Source organism: Manacus vitellinus, unplaced genomic scaffold (genome assembly GCF_001715985.3).
Source record: "Manacus vitellinus isolate BGI_N305 unplaced genomic scaffold, ASM171598v3 scaffold_5_pilon, whole genome shotgun sequence".
Classification (NCBI taxonomy): Eukaryota; Metazoa; Chordata; class Aves; order Passeriformes; family Pipridae; genus Manacus; species Manacus vitellinus.
In genome coordinates this window covers 1,458,753-1,478,455 of record NW_021940682.1, presented here as the reverse complement: position 1 = coordinate 1,478,455, position 19,703 = coordinate 1,458,753, and positions in this window count along the sequence as shown.

Sequence of the window (19,703 nt, the reverse complement as noted above, 5' to 3'; positions counted from 1 at the left end):
GGGTCTCAGCCTCTCAACAGTCAGGCCCTGGGAGAGCCTTTTTAACTCTACTTTTCAAAAGTAAATTATATGAAAGACTGTGAGAATGATGTGTGGGTATATTAACACAGGTGGAAGCAGTCATTCACACAAGTGGAATTACACAATACTCTCTGGAGTACTTTTAGAAGGTGATGCCAAATAATATGCAAAATATTTGCATCCCCAGAGACAAAACCAAAGTAAGAGCTGGAGTTAGGTCTTTGTAACCAAGTCCTGACACTCTTCCCCAGTCATTGATACCATTTTTTAGATTTGTCCTTATGTGTTCTTTTCTAAGACTAGGTAGAGCTGAAAAAAAAAAACAACCCGAAAACACAAAAAAACCCAAACAAAAAAAATAAATACAGACAATACACCTTCATATTTTAGGGATTTTGAATCATTACAAGTCACTTCTAGTAGCACTACACTTGGCACTACACTTCCTGGAAAAAAAATTACTAGATTACATCCTTTGGGCATAGCATCAAGATGACCCATCCCAGCAGAGATAGGCCAGACCTTGCAGTCAATTTAAACTATAAGTGACAAATCTACAGTAGCAGAATTCAGATTTTAGTGACTCAAATGATTAATTCCATACAAAAAGACACTGGGAATTTTAATTACTCAAAATTGTGGAAATAACAATTTGCAATAAACGACAGAAAAACGACAGAGAACACTGTGGACATGACCAGATTCTTTCAAAGACATTACAAATGTCCTTTCTCTTCGAAGGCAGACTTCAACAGCTAAATATTTCTACCCAAAACCAAGTTTTTAAGAATCTGCATCAAGCCAGCTGAATGTCTGTTCACTGTGTTGATACAAGTGCTGCCACAACAGAACAAGCCATTTCAACTGGGCTTTTCCAAATGGGTCCTTGATGACCAATCTTGAAAGCTTCAAAGGCTGGCAGAAATCCTTTACAGTGAATTGCCTGTCCTATATTGATGAGGGAGCAAAGAGTTGTTTCTCATGCCAACTAGTCACAAAAGAAAGTCATCTGAAAAAATATGCTGGTCCTTAAAATACAGATAATACTTATTGATGAGGAAAAGCAGGGAAAGGAGGGATCTGCCACACAACAGAGATTAAGTAAAACTCCACACAGCCTCAGAATTTTTTTCCTCTAACTTACCAATGCCATCAGGACAAGTAAACTAATAAGGCAGTCTGAACAAACTCAAAAAAAAATTTTTGTCTGCAACCTTAGCTTTACCTACATGATTATTCTTCAGCATACACACACACACACACACACACACACACACACAGTGCAACAATTTATTTTAATGTAATGCTGCCCCCTTGTGCTTTTGTACACAAGGAAGTTTTTGTCAATAGCCATAGTTTGTAGCAACTAAAGAAAAGCTAGAAATCAGGCTTTTCCTCAGTTCTGAGCTTTCTTGCGGATTTTTTTCACCTGAGCAGCAATATGATCTTGTGCAACAATCAGCAGTCTGAGATCCTAAGGAAATATGAAGCATGTATTAACATAAAGATAGGGTAAAAAGAAAACACACCATATCTAAGTCAAAGATGAAAAAGGAAGACAAAGGTCAAATCAAACAAAGTTACAATAAACTGCTGAAAATAAACGCAAAATAAACGTTTAGATTCCATACACTAATTGTAGTTTGTCAACACAAGGGAACAGGTTTTACAGAGGATGGCCAAGAAAAAGTGACAGGGCAAAATGAGAATGAGAACTCTATGGTTCAGGAATCAGTCTCCTTCACACTCGGAATCCAGCACCAGTCAGGCTTCAGTTACCAGCATTTGGAAATCCCTGACATGCACACTCGCCAAGTGCCCCATGTTAGAGGCATTACAAACTTTTGAGAAGCTCATAACAGAAAAACATCTCTTTGTGAACACCTGGCTCAGAGTCAATTTTCTGCCAGCTGCCCTTGTAGATCCAGTAACCAGGGATTGTCTGGAAAATTTGTTTTCCATAGAGATGGTTCCCTTTGAACTGGCTAATTGATTGAGCTACGAGGACTTCGTACCATTCCATATGGCACAGCTTATGAACAAAGACAAGAAAATCAGATCTGGTGTTTTTCAAGAATACCAAAATCTCAAGAAATTTTGTGAGAGAAAGTGAAGCATGTAGGCAGGATACAAAGATGTGGATGCATAACATCAGTACCTACAGCCATTTCTTTTGAAATTTAAACAAGCCCTGCATCCTGAAGAAACTATTTTGTTTGATGACTACTTCCTGGAATTCCATATGAATGATAATAAAGCTTATGTTGTTCATTTAGTTTTGTATTAGGTGGAGATCTTCTTTCAAATCATAGATTTTGTTCTCAAGCTTTATGAAAACCTAATGTTGATCAATAAGACCTTACAATCCCAGAACAAATACCTGTACACAAACATCTATATACTTGCTCTCTGAGTGTTGTATTCAGGCTACTGAATACATGTATGACCTTTACTGACCATTTTCCTTTTAAATTTCACAGCTGAAAAAGTTATTCTTAAAGAAAACAAAACAAAACATATTTATTCGGGTCGAGAACAGTGTGACAATTTCAGGCAACTTTTAATTAAAAAATTAGGAAAAGCAAGTTGAAAGTATTTTGTTTAGGTATCAAATGGAAGATGTTCCTATTTTCATCTAGTATTGGTTTGACTTACAAACATACTATCTTTGTTTTTAAATATTTCTAGGCTCTGACGAATTCAATGGAAGGTGAGAAGCTAAACAAAACCTTTTGTTTCAATCTGAATGACACCTTTAATTTGAACTGAAATAATTCGGTTTAGCTTTTCAGAATGTTAAAGGAAAATTGATCATTTTTGAGTTGACCCAAAATAATTTTTTGTTGTGTATTTGAGCTTGGTCATTGACCTGACTAAAAACCAATGTAGTTATTCAGGGAGGTCTACTATAAATGAGATTTATATTTAGAATTTCTATTCTTTACTTCGTTTCATTACATCTCGTTCTTCTTAATAATTTTTTATATAGAAACTCAGCAGATGCATTCTGCAAACCTAGAAGTCTGTAGTGTATTATTAGAATGTGTGAAATAGTATGCACACTGACATCCTCTGTTTTCCTCTTATCTCTCATGAACGTAGATCTAAAAGGTAGGCGAATTAAGGATGTTGGCACTCTGTCTGAAGCTGTGCTAGTCATTTTTAAACTATGTGTTCTCACTTCTCAGCATATACTTCTTACCTAAATTAAATTAACTCAGCCCGTATCACAAGCTGAGTGTCATCCTGTGACACTGAGGTGACAAAAAAATGGGCTGTAAAACAACTGTAAAAAACCTGCTAGAGAATTGTGTGGTTGCAAAAAGAGAACATGTCTCTCACTGCCCAGGCTTCTCTGCTGCTGTTGGGAGAGGAAGGAGATGCAGCAGCAGGTCCTGGAGCAGGAGGGGTTGGGGGGGGCTGTCATTCCTGACATCACACCTGGGATTTGGGGAGGTGTAGGTAACAGCACTGTGCCCATTCATAGCTGAGCAAAACTCAGTGCAGACAACAATCTGAGTGGCTGCCTGTTATTTTGCCCAACAGCCATTGCAATAGTGGTTCTAAGATTGTAACCTTTCCTTCAATTAATTCAGTTTTTAAAAAAAAGTTCTGTTACTTTCAGTGACATTGTGGCTAAGGATACAGGAGCTTCTGGTTAGTGACAGTCCTTCAGAAAGAGCTTATGAATCAAGCAAAACTTACTGTATGCTTTCTAAGCAATAGATAACTAGTATTACAATATACTTTCATATATGTTTTTGTGGGCCTTGAGGGAAAACTATTGTTAACATTAATATTCCAGTGCTTCTAGGTGATTCCAGTTACCCTAACTGATTTCACTTGGATCCTTTTCAGATACTATTTTTTCTATTTATTGATCTATCTTATATTTTCCTCACTTTTCTCCATTCTTTTCATTTTTCAATAATTTCAGATCTGTATTTTCAGATAGATGTGCACATTTTTAAAAATCCTTTGCTATGGTTACTGGTATCATTATTAAAGGACTTAATACACGAGTCTCACCACCTTCTTCCACCATTGCAAAAAGGCATGTAAACAAGGAAATTATTCATGGTATCCACAGACTTCCTGAGCCCCTTCTGGTAAAAGCAGTGTCCTCTGGAGGCAAGCCACAGCAAAAGAAAACTTACATTAGTTTAAAATTGGTTTCTGAAGTTGTCTATGACATCACATTGCCCATACTAAGACTTTTGTGAAATTAAGCTCCTGAACTAAATCAAATAATTTAACAATTATGTATCAAAGTCAGACTGCATGAATGTACCTCCCCTCAAATTACTAACAATTGGCATTAGTAAGCACTGTGTTACCTGATCAAATACTTAACCTGCTACAGTATAAAATCTAAAAGAAAAAGAGACACCAAAGTTAATTTATTTGTTGTGTTATAGCGAGCTGTGGGAAGAGCCAGGTAGACCAAAGCAAATTTTTTAAGTCTGTCTCAGACAAAAAGTACTGGCAACCTGAGAAACAATTTAGCCAATCAATTCCTAAACAACACCTGAATCTATTTGGCACACACTGGATCAAAGCCTGTCTCTCATACTAAAAGCAAGGAGATTTGCTCCATTTAGAGAATTGAGACTGCTTGACCCACGTGTAGAGTCTCGTTTTCACTGAAAGGTCAAATTCAGGACAAAAGCATTTGTGTGATGACCCAGTGGCACTGGAGGAAAGCATTCATTCCTGTAATGGCACTGCCTGTGCACCAAGTTTTGTTAGCTGAGTCACTGGCTGACACCATTCTTGTACATGACAGCTTGAATGTCTCTGTTAGCTCTGTAGCCAGGAGCGTACAACGCTGGAGACACATCTGGAAATTGGGTTTTATCTCATCTGAGCCTGGAATCTCCAGTACTACATCGAGTTATCTGGGATGAAAGCAAAACCTTTCCTAATTGCTTGTGTATTTCTATTTCTAGACTTTCAAAAAAAAACCCAACCAAACAAACAATCAAAACCAACACAGAAATAATGTCAGTTCTTTTTCATGCCTTTTTCATTCAAAAGGTATTTTGATTAATTCTTATTTGACATAGGCAGTTTAACTCACTACAAATAATAGTAATAGTAGTAATAACATTAATAATATAATAATGATAATAATCTCCTGTATTTTATTTTTGAGTGAATCCAAGGTGCGTGATGATTAAAAACATGTGTGATCTATCCTGTGAAAATCCAATAGAAAAAAAAATCAAAATACTATACAGATATACTGTGTATACATAAAAGCTTATGACAAGGATATTCAGACTTACTATTTGAGAATTAAAAAAAAAAAAATAAGCTGGGTTTTAAAAATCATTCTTTAGTGTTGAGATCTGATGGACTACAGCACAGTCTCCCAAGACATGAGTCTTGCTGCTTGAGTTTCTTAAAACAATGCAAAGCACTCAAGAGTAGAGTGTAGGGAACACTCTAAATTGGTCCCCCGGGTAAGGACTAGCTGACCTAATTGGTATTTCCCATCTTTAATTTATGTGATCATACAGTATGCTGTTATCTTTTCATTACATTAACCCAGAGGGTCAAACATTCCTCTGGTGGAGTTCCATTGGCACAAGCAGATTTGTACCAGGCCTCAGTTTGGCCCACACCATTTAAATATGAAATGAATTTCAAACATTGCTGTTATCAGCCTTATGGAGTAATATTATTCTCAAGCAAGGAAAGCATGTGGTTCCCCTGTATGAAAGGTGGATACTTTTATCAATGCAAACTTTATAAAACATAATACCCATGAAATATTACACGCCAGAAGAGCGCTAAACTACTTAGAGTGGTAAATAAAACATCAGTTTGGAAAAGTATTTGGATTCTTCCTCACATTATTGCAATGTTTTATTCATATCCCTCTTATATATTCTCTTCATTCTGTTAATCTAAGTGACCAGCATGTGATCAAACCACACAGAGCTACAAAGTTCTATTTCCTTTGGGTTGTCCCAGCACCTCTGTCACCTTCAGGGAAAGAGGAATGACACTGTGGCTGTCTTATTTTACAGACATATGCCTTACAATTCATCCATCTTTACATCAGGCCACACCACTAATGTCAAGTAAAACGCTGGTAAGTTCTGGAGCAACTTCAAATGATAGTTTCTCTAAAATGGCATTTATTAGTTTTCTAAAAGTATGTGAAGGTGGTGGTCCAAAACAGATCTCTTGCCAGTGAGGCAGAGATGTCTTTAATAAGGACTAACATGGGCAACAATTCTCTCTTTTATTTTATTCTCGTTCTATCAATTAAGGAAATCAAAGTATCTTGACCTATCATTCTGATTATGCCTCAGAAATGCTAAGTAGGTGTAAGTTGTTTATTCCTCTGTCAAATGACTTTGGAGCCTTTCTGAAATTATTACAAGGCATCTCATGGTAGTTGTGACACTAAGTCAAATTTGCATCACAAAAAAACGGGTATTGAGCGAGTTGCTAAAAAATATTCCATCTAAACTGATACGTGATGGATAGACAGACAAATGGTTTCATATATAATCAATCAAGCAATAAGTCAATTTTCTCTAAGAAAGCTGAAACCTATCAAACCAGAACAACTCGAATTCTGAAATGCAACTGTGCCTCACAGAAGCTGTTGCTGATGCCTTTTGTATTGAGCCTTTGGGACCAAAGACCAAAACCCAAAGAGAAACTAAACAGTCAGGAAGGATGACAGTGGAACATCATAGAAGATGTAGACTATGTCTAAAGTACAGGAGCCTTAGAGGACCTTCTTGTTTCTAAGCCTGGATCCATGATCTGCCCACATCTGGGCTCCATGAGGGATCTCACCTTGTGGCTGAGGACAAGTTAAAATTGAAGCAGTAAGGGTTTCCCACAGCCAGCTGCAGGAACCATTCCTTTTTCATCCCACTTATGTCTTCAAAAGGAGGCCCTCAGAAACTGAAATTGTGGTCATGACCAGTTAAGAAACTGTCTTTAACCCATCTCATGCACTTTGAACATGTTTGTATCCATGAGGACAGACACCAGAACCCACGGAAAGGACAAAACCCACAGGAAACTCAACACAAGATGGAAGAGTTAGAACTTTATAAAAAACAAGGTTGCAAAATGGGCTTATTCTTATAAGAAGAATAATATGGGCTTATTCTTATAAGAAGAATAATATGGGCTTATTCTTATAAGAAGTTACAACAGCTATTGCATTAATTTAATCTAAAAGTTAGTTTCTTCCTTTTTAAAATTTTGTTTTCCTTTTGTCAAGAGCAAATATTAATATTTTTCTTTGAAAATGAAAATAAATGTGTGAGTTTGTGTTCTTTTCTTGTCATTTTGTTTCCATAGCTTGAGAAATATGCTACTTTTAATCTTGTCTCAGGAAAAAAAAAGAAAAAAAAAAGAAAAAGAGTGAAGATACTGATATGAAGGATGAAATTTCAGTGATAATTACTGTGCATCAAATAGGTGTATGAAGCCCAGTACGTAAAATGCTTTCATCATTTGGGGAAAAAAAAGTCCCTGAAAAATCTATGAACTGTCAGAAAACAGGGTGAGGATTGCAAAGCTATCCTATCTGCCTTACCAAAGGGTTACTTCATCAAGTAACTTATAAGTTACAGGCACACATCACTGCTGAGGGAAAAGTAATTTGTTGTAATCATTTTTAATTATAGTTATTCTTAATTATCTTTGCTGTATGTTTAAACATTAAAATACAAACAGTGCTGCCATAGCACAGATGGCTGGTGCCTGCTATGCAGATTGTCAAGCTTCATTTAAGCACCACTGTCATTTTCCTCTACAGTTGTAACTTAAAGTAATAATGCATTTTCTGTGAAACATAATTATTCATGTTTTAAGAAGAATACCTACCATAAGGTAGGTAGTACCTAAACAAAGATTTTCTGAAGCAAAAACCCATTCTACAAATCCCTCTAAAGCACAGGCATTTGAGGCCTGAACCCAAAACCTGGGTCTTCTGCTGAAATCATATTCACAAAGGGAATGACAATTCAAGCTGTAGGCAGCTGGGATCAGAGTAACACAGGCAGGGCAGCACCTTCTACAAAAGGAACAGAAAGAAATTGCTATGTTTTATAATCATTCCCCCTTCAACTGTGTTTTCTTTTGACTTTAAAGATGTTTCACCTAAAAACTAGATGGGAGTTTTGTTCTCTTTGCACTTCTATATGTATCAATGCAAGCCTACTGTTCATTGTTGTGTTTAGTTGTGACATTAAGAACCATTTTCTGCAAAATAAACTTAAATATTTCTAAAATGAGATATCACTTTAGTGCTAGAGCATCTGTATGTCCTGTGAAACCTCACAACCATTTCATGTGAATCCTCAATCCAGGAATGTAAAAATAACTTCAAAATTATGTGAGAGAAGACTCAGTTCTGGAAGGCAAGTATTTCTTCAAAGTTGAACTCAGGGAGATCCAGAACAGAGGGGAAAAAATAAAGAGTTGCAAGTTTAAGTGCTCGAGAAGAAATTGTGCTTGGCCAGGAAAGTTCTTCAAGGAGATTTGAAATGTGTGACTGAACGAAGATACTTTCTGGTCAGTGGTTTGAAACACTTCCTGGAAGGATAAACAGTACACCATAAAAGATGGATCAGTGGGTGCAGGAACAACAGCAGGAAAGCTTAAATGGTTAATGGTATAGGTAGTGATTGAATGGTGTAGGTAACTGTGCAATAAATTGATGCATCACATTCAGGTTTGTAGTAATCTCTTAGTTTGCTATTGTACTACAACTTTGTCATCCTATCATGAAGTGATACCTTACTCTTTCCAGAAACTCTGTTAGCTTCATTCCAGCTATTCTGCAGAATACACTTGCCATCTTAACAATTCCTTCACTTTTATGAACAGCTATTTTTAGTCTTTCATTCCCCATTTCTGTGGGTTCTCAACAACAGAATCCTGATTTCCAGGACAGAGCCATTTTTAGGTTGATCTAGAGAGATACTATTGCCATCTTGCAAACAAAAATATTCCATGTTTTGTCATGACATTACTACTTCCAGCAAAGGAGAAGAAAACAGTCAAATGCTCATTTAATTGAGCAGAGTCCAGTTGGAACTCTTGTAGCAACAGGAAACCCTGAGGACCTGGGACTTCCACTGTGGTCAGACTCAATGCCACGAGTGAAAACTCATTATGGATAAAGCTGACACGGAGTTTCATTTACACTTTCAGTACAGAGCTGGAACAGTCATATGGATTTGATGACAGGTCTTTATTTAACAACACATCTCGTGTAATTAGAGAAACTTGCTGGTTGCATTCGGGCCCTACTACAATGTGAACATGAACAGTCAAAGCATAACTTAAATGAACAGTTAGTAACAGTGGGACGTTGCCTGTTTTGGATTTGTACATTTCCATCCACATCAATTTACTTGAGCCATGAATGCTCATTATGCTTCTCTGTCAACATGTTTTAGTTAATGCTTGCTCCAGAAGAAAGCCAGGTTCACTCTGCAAAGTCCCTTACTTCACTCTTGGTCTCAGTACCTTAGGCATCCATTGGTATTTTATGCCTTTATTTGATGGCAAAGTTCTACAAATGGGCTCATTTTTTTTCCTAGAAAGTGGGCATATTTAATGTCTCATCTCTCATATGTCATCAAAAAGATATCATGTAGTACTTTCTGACCTGGTTTGAAAGTCTCCTTATTCCATTATCAATTTGCTGAGCCTCCTACTGCCACATTGTATAGTTTTAGTGTTAATTTTTAATATTATTTTCATGCATTTTTAAGGTAAGAGTGTTTTTTCTTAACTAGAGTGCAATAATAGCTTCTCAATATTAAATAAATAATGTTACAGTGCTGAGACAATTATGACTTTTTGACAGTGTTGATATATTAATGTTGCAGCTACAGAAATTCATCTGTTTCATGTATTTTATGGACACTTTTTTGTTCTCTACCCTTCTTTTTTGATATTTGAGAAATTAAAGCTGTCCAATTGCCAAGATGTTTCCCTCAGGCCAATACTGACTAACACTTCCAGGGCTGGGTTTCTTTTTTTTTTTTTTGCTATGAATCAATTCAACACACAATATCTACCTCCATTTTCAAAAGATCTATAGCAAGATTCTAGGAGGAAAAAAAAAAAGTGATAGAACTAATGTTTTATGAATCAGGCTCCTTTTGATGTTAGGTATTGGGATTAAAACCTTCGTGAAAATTCAACATGGTGTTGTCATAAAATCCAAGTCAGTATGAGACCCCATGAGGCTTTACAGGTCTTATGTCCTTCAGAAGACTTTTATCTGAAGAAAAATAGTTTGTATGAGTGAAACCACCAGATGCACATCCACTTCCTATTAAGTTTCAAAACAAACATACATATAGGGAATGGGACACATGGGTTTTGGCAAGCCTAAACCTTTAGATTAAGACTTATTTAAGAAACTTGCTCTGGAGAAATATATAAAGTGCTTCTTTACATAAAAAAGTCCAATTTTTAGCCCAATAGAAAATCCCTACCTCCTGTCCTCCCCCCTCCCACCATTGCTTCCATATCCACCCTCCAATTTTTTCAAGTAAATTTATATTTTTATATATAAAAAGATGTCTAAAGATTCACTGTGATTCTGACACGTAAAGATGAGAGAATATTAGATATTATCAGAGACGCAAGAGAGTTTTATGTGTAAATATTTTTTCAATAAAAATTACAGGCATTTCAATATATATCTGATGATGAAAATTCCAGACAATAGTAGGGTTTCTAACTTTAATACAGGTCATGGGGATTCAGAGCTCTCTTACAACATCTTCAAAAGATTTTTGGATATGATTTAGCAGTAAATATATTCAATCCTTGCCTAGAGGACTCTACTTAGAAACAATGAGACATCTTCATTGATAAGGCTTCCTATACATTACTCTGATGCATCAATATGCACTTTCCTTTGCTCATGTTCTCCTTCTGTATCCCTTATTCTCAGCCATGCTGACTTTTAACTTGCACTGTTAGTAATAAAGCTGAATTGGGAGCATTAGAATCTCCCAACTGATCTTTTTTTAAAATATGAAGTAAAGTTAAAAACCACTTCAACAAAGGGTAAAGCACACTTAGAAGCTACAGACACTGGCAAAGGTCAGCTTTAAATTAGAAGCCACTGCCATTTGGGGCAGAGGGAGGAGAGCAATGTGATAGGTCCAAGAAAACTGAAAAGGAACAAAAAAATAGTAAGAAGAAAAAAAATGAAGACAGTAAGTAGTTTAACATTTTCTCTAAAACACACAGACCCACATTATATAAAAGATGATGCATTTCTACTTGAGAGGAACACCATCCAACCATACAATGTTCTCTGAACATGGAAAGGTCACAAAGCATTCAAGGTGGCATCTTCAAATGATGACAATCGACTAAGCCACCTCTTCCCCATTAAAATCAATGAGGTTTAGGATGCATCCTTGCATCCTTGTCTCATACTGATTGCCTAATGCTGAGGATCAAAGGCATCAGCTTCATATATTACAGGAAAGATTTTACCTGTGAAAAAAATAATTTCTTGTTCTTACAAATGTCCTTACATGTAGTTGGTATGTAGTCTACACAAATCCATCTCATATCGGTGCCTTCAGACACAATAGAGGTAGATAGTTGAGAATTGAGCAGCTTGGGTTGCAATAACACTCATTAAGAAATGGGAGGAAAAGTAAGTCTTTAAAATCATAATTTTCCATGGTCTGGATAGTCATGTCAAGATAGATACTTTAAAAATATAGTTTAAACCCATATTTAGATATCTGATCTGTAAGCTGGGTTCCAGAAGTGACGAGTTATCCACCAACTCAAACTGGATTCAAATTTCAATTCTCAGCACTTCTGAAAAATCTTTTCACATCTCTGAGCGTCTGAATATAGATTTGAGAACCCAAGTTCAAGTAATGTTTTAAAATTCAGTTCATATTTATGGACCTTAGGATCTTCCCTGAAAACCAACCAGACTCAATTTTTTTTCCTTAAGCCATATGAAAGGCTTAGTAAAGGTTATGAAGTTCCAAATATTGCACCATAAGAGGAAGTTCTAATTGGTCAGTCCCTCCCTGAGGACATATTTACATATCAACTTCTCAGAATTAACCCTTACAAATTAACCTTTTACAGGAGTCACGGTAGCCAAATGAAAGATTATGACCATGCACATAAGTGAATCTGAAAGCCATAAATGGCAGAGTCTAATTCCTAATAAAAAATTATAGACTTTTTATCTTCTCTAGCATCTTCTGCCTCAGTACACTGATCCTTTTTTTATAGATATGGACAACCTCAACACAATGGTATGATACCATAATTCTACTTTTACGGGCTGGAATGTAATAATATCTGCTACAAATACATAAACTTAGTTCTTCCAGGTCAACGATAGAGCCAGGTGTTATATGTAGACCATCTTCCTTCCATGTCTAGATTTTAGTCTGAAGGCTACTTTGGTGCCTGCAAAGGCACTGAAGCAGACATAAGTGTCCCAGCATGCAAATCCTGCCTCATTTCTGCTGTTCTTTACTTCTGCTTACAAAGGAGGTCTGACATTGGCAGAGGAAGTTAAAATGTTTCCAACACACAAATGCCCAAACTACGGGCCAGAACATCAGGGCTCAACAAATCCATGCCAATTTACATGAGCTGTGGATTTGGCACGTACTGTCTACCAACACAAAAGGTGTGTAGATACTCCATGATCACTGGACTGATTGCTTAATTGTCATGTTCCTCTCTCTGCTGGGCCCCTGTGCCAATTAAGGCAACTCAACTGTGTTTTTCAGAAATTCTTAAAAAAAAAAAAAAAACTTAGGCAAAACATCTGTGTGCCTCCTATGTGTTTATTTATTCATTACATGAATCTCTTTGCTAGATATAGTATTCGGTAATGGAAGCAGATAAACCTTTTCATTCCCTTTTTATATGTTCAGTTTGATTTGCAGTCAATAGGAGAACAGCATATTTGGATTGAGAGGGGATATCGGAAGCCAAGAAAACAACTTGCACACAGTTCATTTTATTCCATTGCTTAAAGCAACTCTCTTTGATAAAAGAGCCATTAAATATGGAAAACTGCACACAACATGTTCAGTGCATTGTGCTGAACAAAAGAGGCAACACAGTGCCTCCCACAAAGATCCACACTATTTTTTTCTGGCTCCATTAAAGGAGCAAAAGATCATGACATTCCAGGATCAATCCAGACAGGAGAGTCAAGCCCAATCATAATTCTAACTACTAATAAACCTGAACTATCTATACAGTTGCTGATCTGAATTCCTCTCAAATCTGTAGATGTTCAGCCTGGGATTAACCCCAACTTCATACCCAAACCTACAGATAGGTTGACTAAGATCAAACACTTACACGAGTGGCAATCTTTTCTTTGCTGTAATAATACACTGAGGGGCTTCATACTGGGAAGACTAATTAATATCCAGCCCCATAAACCTCCAATGAGCACTAAAAACATGACACTCAGCAGAAGACACTCACAAAGAACAGAGGAGCAGAGAGTGCATGATTTTGAGGGGTGAGTATTGTGTGACCAATTAGTAGGAGTGCACACAGCAAAAATCTACAGCCCAAATCCTGTATGAGCGGGAGCACGAGGCCACAGTGACACCCTCTGATATAGGCCACGACATAAAATCATGCTGGTTGAGCACCAGATTTATGCTCCCCAGGCCTTTGGATCTCTAGCCCTTCCCTGAGCACATGGATTATATGGATTAATGCATTGTTTCCCAGAGCTTTGTTCCATAACATTACCCAGTTCACATTTAAGACGTAACTTGAAGTGCAGTGACTGTATTATACAACATACCATGAAAAGATAACTCATGCTTACTTAATTTGCCCAGTGCTTCCTTCAGAGCAGTCTAGGTAAAGAATGGGTAGAATACTCTACCCATTCTTTACCTTAACTCCTGCTCCTTCTCCTCCTTTAAAGCATCTTTACACATCAGAAAAATAATGTTAACTATGTGTTTTCTTCCTCAAGACCTATATCAACCAGTTAATACTGTATTCCTAAGGAAATTTAAGTTCCTTACCACCAAAAGCCTAGCCTAGAGTTGTTTTACTTCACAGTTAACACACAAAAAAGTTAGCCTTGAATAAAAGAACTAGCTGTAGGTTTTCAATCCTGCTATGGACAATAGAATGTCAATGAGGATTTTTTCAACCAAAATATTATTTCTGATTTTTTTTGCCTTCAATGACTTTTATGCTGACACTCCTTGTACTTTGTTCATTCAGCAATGGGAGGAAAATCCAAGTTCTCTTAATATTTCATAGGCTCTACACCAAAGGAATTGAGTCACTTTACAACATATTTTGAAGATACTGCTTTTGAAAACTTCCATTTGTCTTAAGTAATCTTATTTTCACACAAACCCAGCCATATGAGAAGATCTGTTCATTTTTTACTTTCTGGCTATGATCATTCCATTGTAAGTACACATTGTATAGAAGTTACTCTGGATCATTTACTTGAAATAAATGTGTTAATTCTTATAATAAATCTTAACAACAGAAATTGTACTGCATTTTTTAAATCCTTACCAAAACTGATGCATCTGTAAGAGCTTTTTGGAACAGATGGTTGATTCTTGTGTGTGGTGCTTTTCTTTCCTTTCTTTTTTTTTTTTTTTAAGTTTAAATCATATATTGTTAACACTTGACCTAATAGGCTCCTTTGAATAATTATTCTGGTATCCTTACAACCAAGGGAACATCTGAGATTTTTATCCCTATTAACAACCTAAATGTAATTTAAGAAACTAGGAAATGTCAAACTTGCTTGTAAATAACACTAAGCATTGCAGGCTTGGTGTTTTCCTCCATCAGCTCTATCTCTTCTTTCAGTATGTGTTATCTCCTTTGGGTGAGTAACTTTAGCAGAGAACTGAACCCATGTGGCACAGAGCAATCTGAGTTACCCTAAGAAACATAATTCCTTTGTGGAGTTTCTCAGTACATCACAGGATCCTGGATCCTCTCTTCTCTTTTAGCTGCTACTGAGGTGAGTAATCGATGAGACTCCTTGACTGAGGAACAACTACTTAAATAGGAAAGTATTACAAACTATCTATACAAAAGACATTGCTAAAGAATGCTCTGAGATGTTTATAGCTGGTCTTCCAGCACTGAAATATTTCAGGTGTTACCAGAAGAGAAGAAAGCCCAGTAGAAAAAAAAGCAAACCAAAATGTCCTGCACATCTACAGTATTTAACAAACCCCTTCGCATATTCCCAGACAACTGCAAGTATTTTAGTCATTTACTTTCTCTGCACACCCTGTGCTCAGATTTTAGAGAGAGATATCATTCTCCTTCCTTCCTTTTGGCTGTGAGGACCATAAAACTGATTTTACAGTGTGCTAAACTCTACCTCATGGCCAAACAGAACAGTAGGAACCCACTTAATATGAGCATGCACAGGGAAGGCTCAAACAAAAGAATATGAAATTCCTTTCACCCTTTTAGACTAGCAAAGAATAAGCATTACTGACACATCATCTTACCTCTCTGTTGAAGTGCAGCTTTCAGGGATGTGGCAAGAGGTGCTTAATTGTCCTGTAATATAAAAAATTAGAAGCAAATGGAAAAAAAAAGATCATGAAATGAATATATAATGACAAAATGGGTCTATGCAGGTGAAATGTATCTTCAACTTTTGAGACTCTCCCAGGCTTGAGATCATTGTGAGATTTCAACCTTGTAGTTAAATAGCAATATATCAAAAGGTAGCGAAAACTGCTCCTATCCAAGAAGTTCTGACATCAGTCTCTTAGCTCTCAAGAAGAGAAAACAAAACAGACGCTAAATTATCAAATCCCCCTAAACTTACAACTCTCAGCTCAGATAAGAGTTTCCAAAAACAAGCTTGAAAATCTAAGTATCCTCTCTTTTGAGATTACCAATTTAAATACTGTGTGGATGCCACAGGCAATTGTTTTTCTGTGAGGATCTACAGCACTTGTCATTACTTACAGTGCAATGTTAATACTTACTATTTTCTGTCACTTTAGCACGATCATCTTAACTGAAACTGTAAATATTTTGAATCAATGTAAAATTAATGCATCTTTGCTATATTTTACTTGTGTGTCTGTGGGTATATGTGCATATAAATATATTCTCATATAAATATATTCCCATACACACAAAAATGTTAACAGAGAATTAAGGTTGCTCACATTAATTTCTTAAGTCTAACCCACATAAAAAGTGCAGTGCTAGGCAAACCCATTCTAACTCGAAATCTGGATCTATAGCCTTCAAGGATTATTAATAATAAAGTTGAGATGAGCAACGAGAGTAATCTCAGGTCATGTCTTTTAGCACATAAACATTCAGACTCATTCTCCTCCAAAAAAAAAAAAAGTATCTTCTTCTTATCATCAACATACTGTCTTGGATAGATTTACAAGGGGGCTAGAGGAAGTGTGTCCCTTCACTGGAAGTGCAGCCTGTGGTGTGCATCCTGTTTGACAGTTAAACCTGTGCTTTTTCACCAAATTGTCTTCATCTACCCACGAAACCTCACCCTCAGAGGTACAGTCAACTCCTTGCAATAATATTCAGACACACCATCTTAATTTTAGCCTCAGCTACATTAATATCTGTTACCAACCCAGGCTTTAGAAAAATACAGAGCTGATTTATACTTTAGTAGAGAAATTAAAGATCAAAAAGATTTATTAGGGTTACTCTACCCTCCCCCCTACCAGTGCATAATCATTCCCCACCGTATATTTTTTATGGTAATTAGACACTCAGGGCTCAATCCTACGGAATGCTAAGTGTTCTGGCCCAGTCCAGCAGAGTGATTTGGTGTGTGCTTAACCAAGCAATGCCTGAACAACCCCTCAAAAGTTAGCCGTGAGTAGGTGAGCCACCCTCTCTATTTATGCATATGCTGAATTATTTTCCGGGATTATGTTCAGAGGCTCAGCATCCAATAGAAGAGACCTAAAGCTTTGTTTACGCCACCCTTGTTTCTCTAAAGTGTCCCACTGCTGTCATTGTAGCAACAAGACATCAGGAGCAAACTAAGCTGTTGGCACCCTGCTTTCAGGAGCAACTGGCGCTGATTTTCACTAAACAGGTTTTCCTAATGCTGTTGTACTGCTTAAAGGGTGATCCCCTTAGAGCTGAGGCACTTAGAGCAAAACTCCAAGACACTGCATCAGACAAGAAGTGTGTGTCCAAAGCAAAACTTGTATTTAATATGTGCCCTGGGTAAGTTATGCTTGCCTGTGAGCCTGATGGTGCTGGCAGTATAGCACAGTGCTGCAAAATGGTGGCTGCCCTCCCAGTCCCACAAGGAAATGAAAGCAGCAAGAGTAGCCCAGTTTCATGAAAGAAGACAACCACCTCTTCACTGTACACTGCAGCTACATCCTTTTTTCTCTTTTTTCTCTCTCTTTTCTTCCGTTTTCTTCCATGACTTGATACAATAAGAACCTACATAAAGAACCTACATAAAGCTCTCTGCACAGGGAAAGTTCTACGCTCTCTAGTCTTGGGTGTGTGGTGGTACAACCAAATCAATATGTTAAGTGTGATTTAAACATATGTTTAAATGTCAAAATGTATTTAAATGCCTTTACATTATTTATATTATAGACATGGAGGAAACATATTCTACCCCAACAAGCACCTCCTAATATTTTAAATAAACGCATGAAACATATGGTTGACTCTCTGCAGATGTGCATGAAGTTTATAATCTTCAGTTTTTATTCCAAACGCATTAATGATTCTTACTTCAAAATGACCTGGGTAAACTGTGAAATTTGCTTAAGCTATTAAGAGTAAATCTGTCACACTGACAATTTCAAGCAGTGTCCTTATTGCTAAAAGGGCATATACTGTAAGTTACAGGCTTAATGGCTATTGCTTTTTGCCCTGATGTGCACAAGTCCTTTACCTTCACATTTATTTATTTCCTGATAAGCAATCAATGTACAAAAATAGAAAAGCCAAATGGATTAAGAGACTGGTTCTATCCTGATCTCAGTCTAACAAAAAAGGTTTGTTGTCATGAGTAGAATCAAATCTAGAGTTAGAGGATTTTGTCACTGAAGATTGAACAGATCAGTGTGAAACAGCATCAGAACAAATACAGCTCATTTTATTCCTGAAGGTTAGAGGTCCCACACTCTACTTAAGTCATTGACATGGACATATGCAGGGCACTGGAAATTTATGTGCATCTTCTGTGCTATACAAATATTTGACTGCCTAGCCCTGTAGCTGTGGCCTAAAACCCTGTCCTTTTGACACTCACATGTCAGCTTTTCTTTACCCATGAAAACAACATAACTACTTATGAACATAATGGCAAGTGCCTGTATGAGTGCTTGCAGGAGAGCTTTACCCACGTGGACTTGCCTACAATTGACTTTAACAGGTCACCAAATAACTATGACACTTTCCTTTTCATGATATTACATGAAATCACATTAGTGAAAGTAGAAGATATAATCCTGCATACAGCAAGACATAAATGTACTGTGGGGTCTCAGAATTATCTCTCCTCATTTAAGAAAATAGACACAATTCTCTTTCATTGGTGAGACAGGGTAAAAAATATTTCCCCCTTTATACATTAATTGTAACTTGAGAGTAATTTCCTAGCCCTTGTCACCAACCTTGTGTCAAGGGAACAAACAGTAGTCCCATGCCCCTGACAGCAATTCATTCCTAAAGATTGCTCTACAGTAAAATCCATAGGAATTACAGAGAAATATTCAGAAAGACCACTAAAAGTGGTAGCTGTTTTAGAGACAGCAAATGATCAGGAGTATATCAGGTATAGACCAGAAAACAGATGAATTTAGTCCAAGGACCAGGAAAAGATCCCCAACAATAAAGTCCTGTAGAATGTCATGAGGGGAAAATCGTGGAACAGCTAATCAGCTGTGTCACTTAAAGCTGCACAAAACAAAGTACTTGTGGTGTACTGGCTAGAATAATTCTGCATTATCACAGGGAGGGTTAAACAACTGTTGACCCAACAGCTCTCCACACTATTTCTCTGATTCTAAGCATCACATGTTATGTAGGTGGAGAGTTAAAGGTCATTGCTGCAGGAAAAAATTAACACATGCGGTGATGTGTCAGATATTACTACACATACTACACACAACTGAAAATCCTGTGAGGAAAATATATGCAGGGTAGATTTATGGGTGACCTTCTAGTTTTATATGTCACACCAGACATAATGGGGTTTTACTCAAATAAGTGTTTTGTTTGAAATTAGTGGCTAGAGGCCTGATCCAGTTCTCCGTGAAGCCACAAATACAACAAGTCACATTCGTGAAAGGCAGACTTTGGAAGTCATTCCTCACCAGGCTTCATAAAGATGCCTTTTATAAAATGAAAGGGTTTCAAAAGATAATGCAGAGGAGGTGAAATCATTAATAAATTACAAGGAAGAGAGAGAAACCAAAACACGAGACTAAAGAAGACTTATAAAGGAAACCTGATCACGATGAGTGCAAAGCCCGTCAGAGACAGGCAGCTGATAGGGGGGCTGCAGCCAGACTGGAGCATTGCATACATCCTATTCCCTGCCCACTGCATTGCCTTGCAGAGACAGACATCCTCTGTTACTGGTTTGGCTGGCTGCTGGGGCCATTGATAACCATATGAAACCTTGG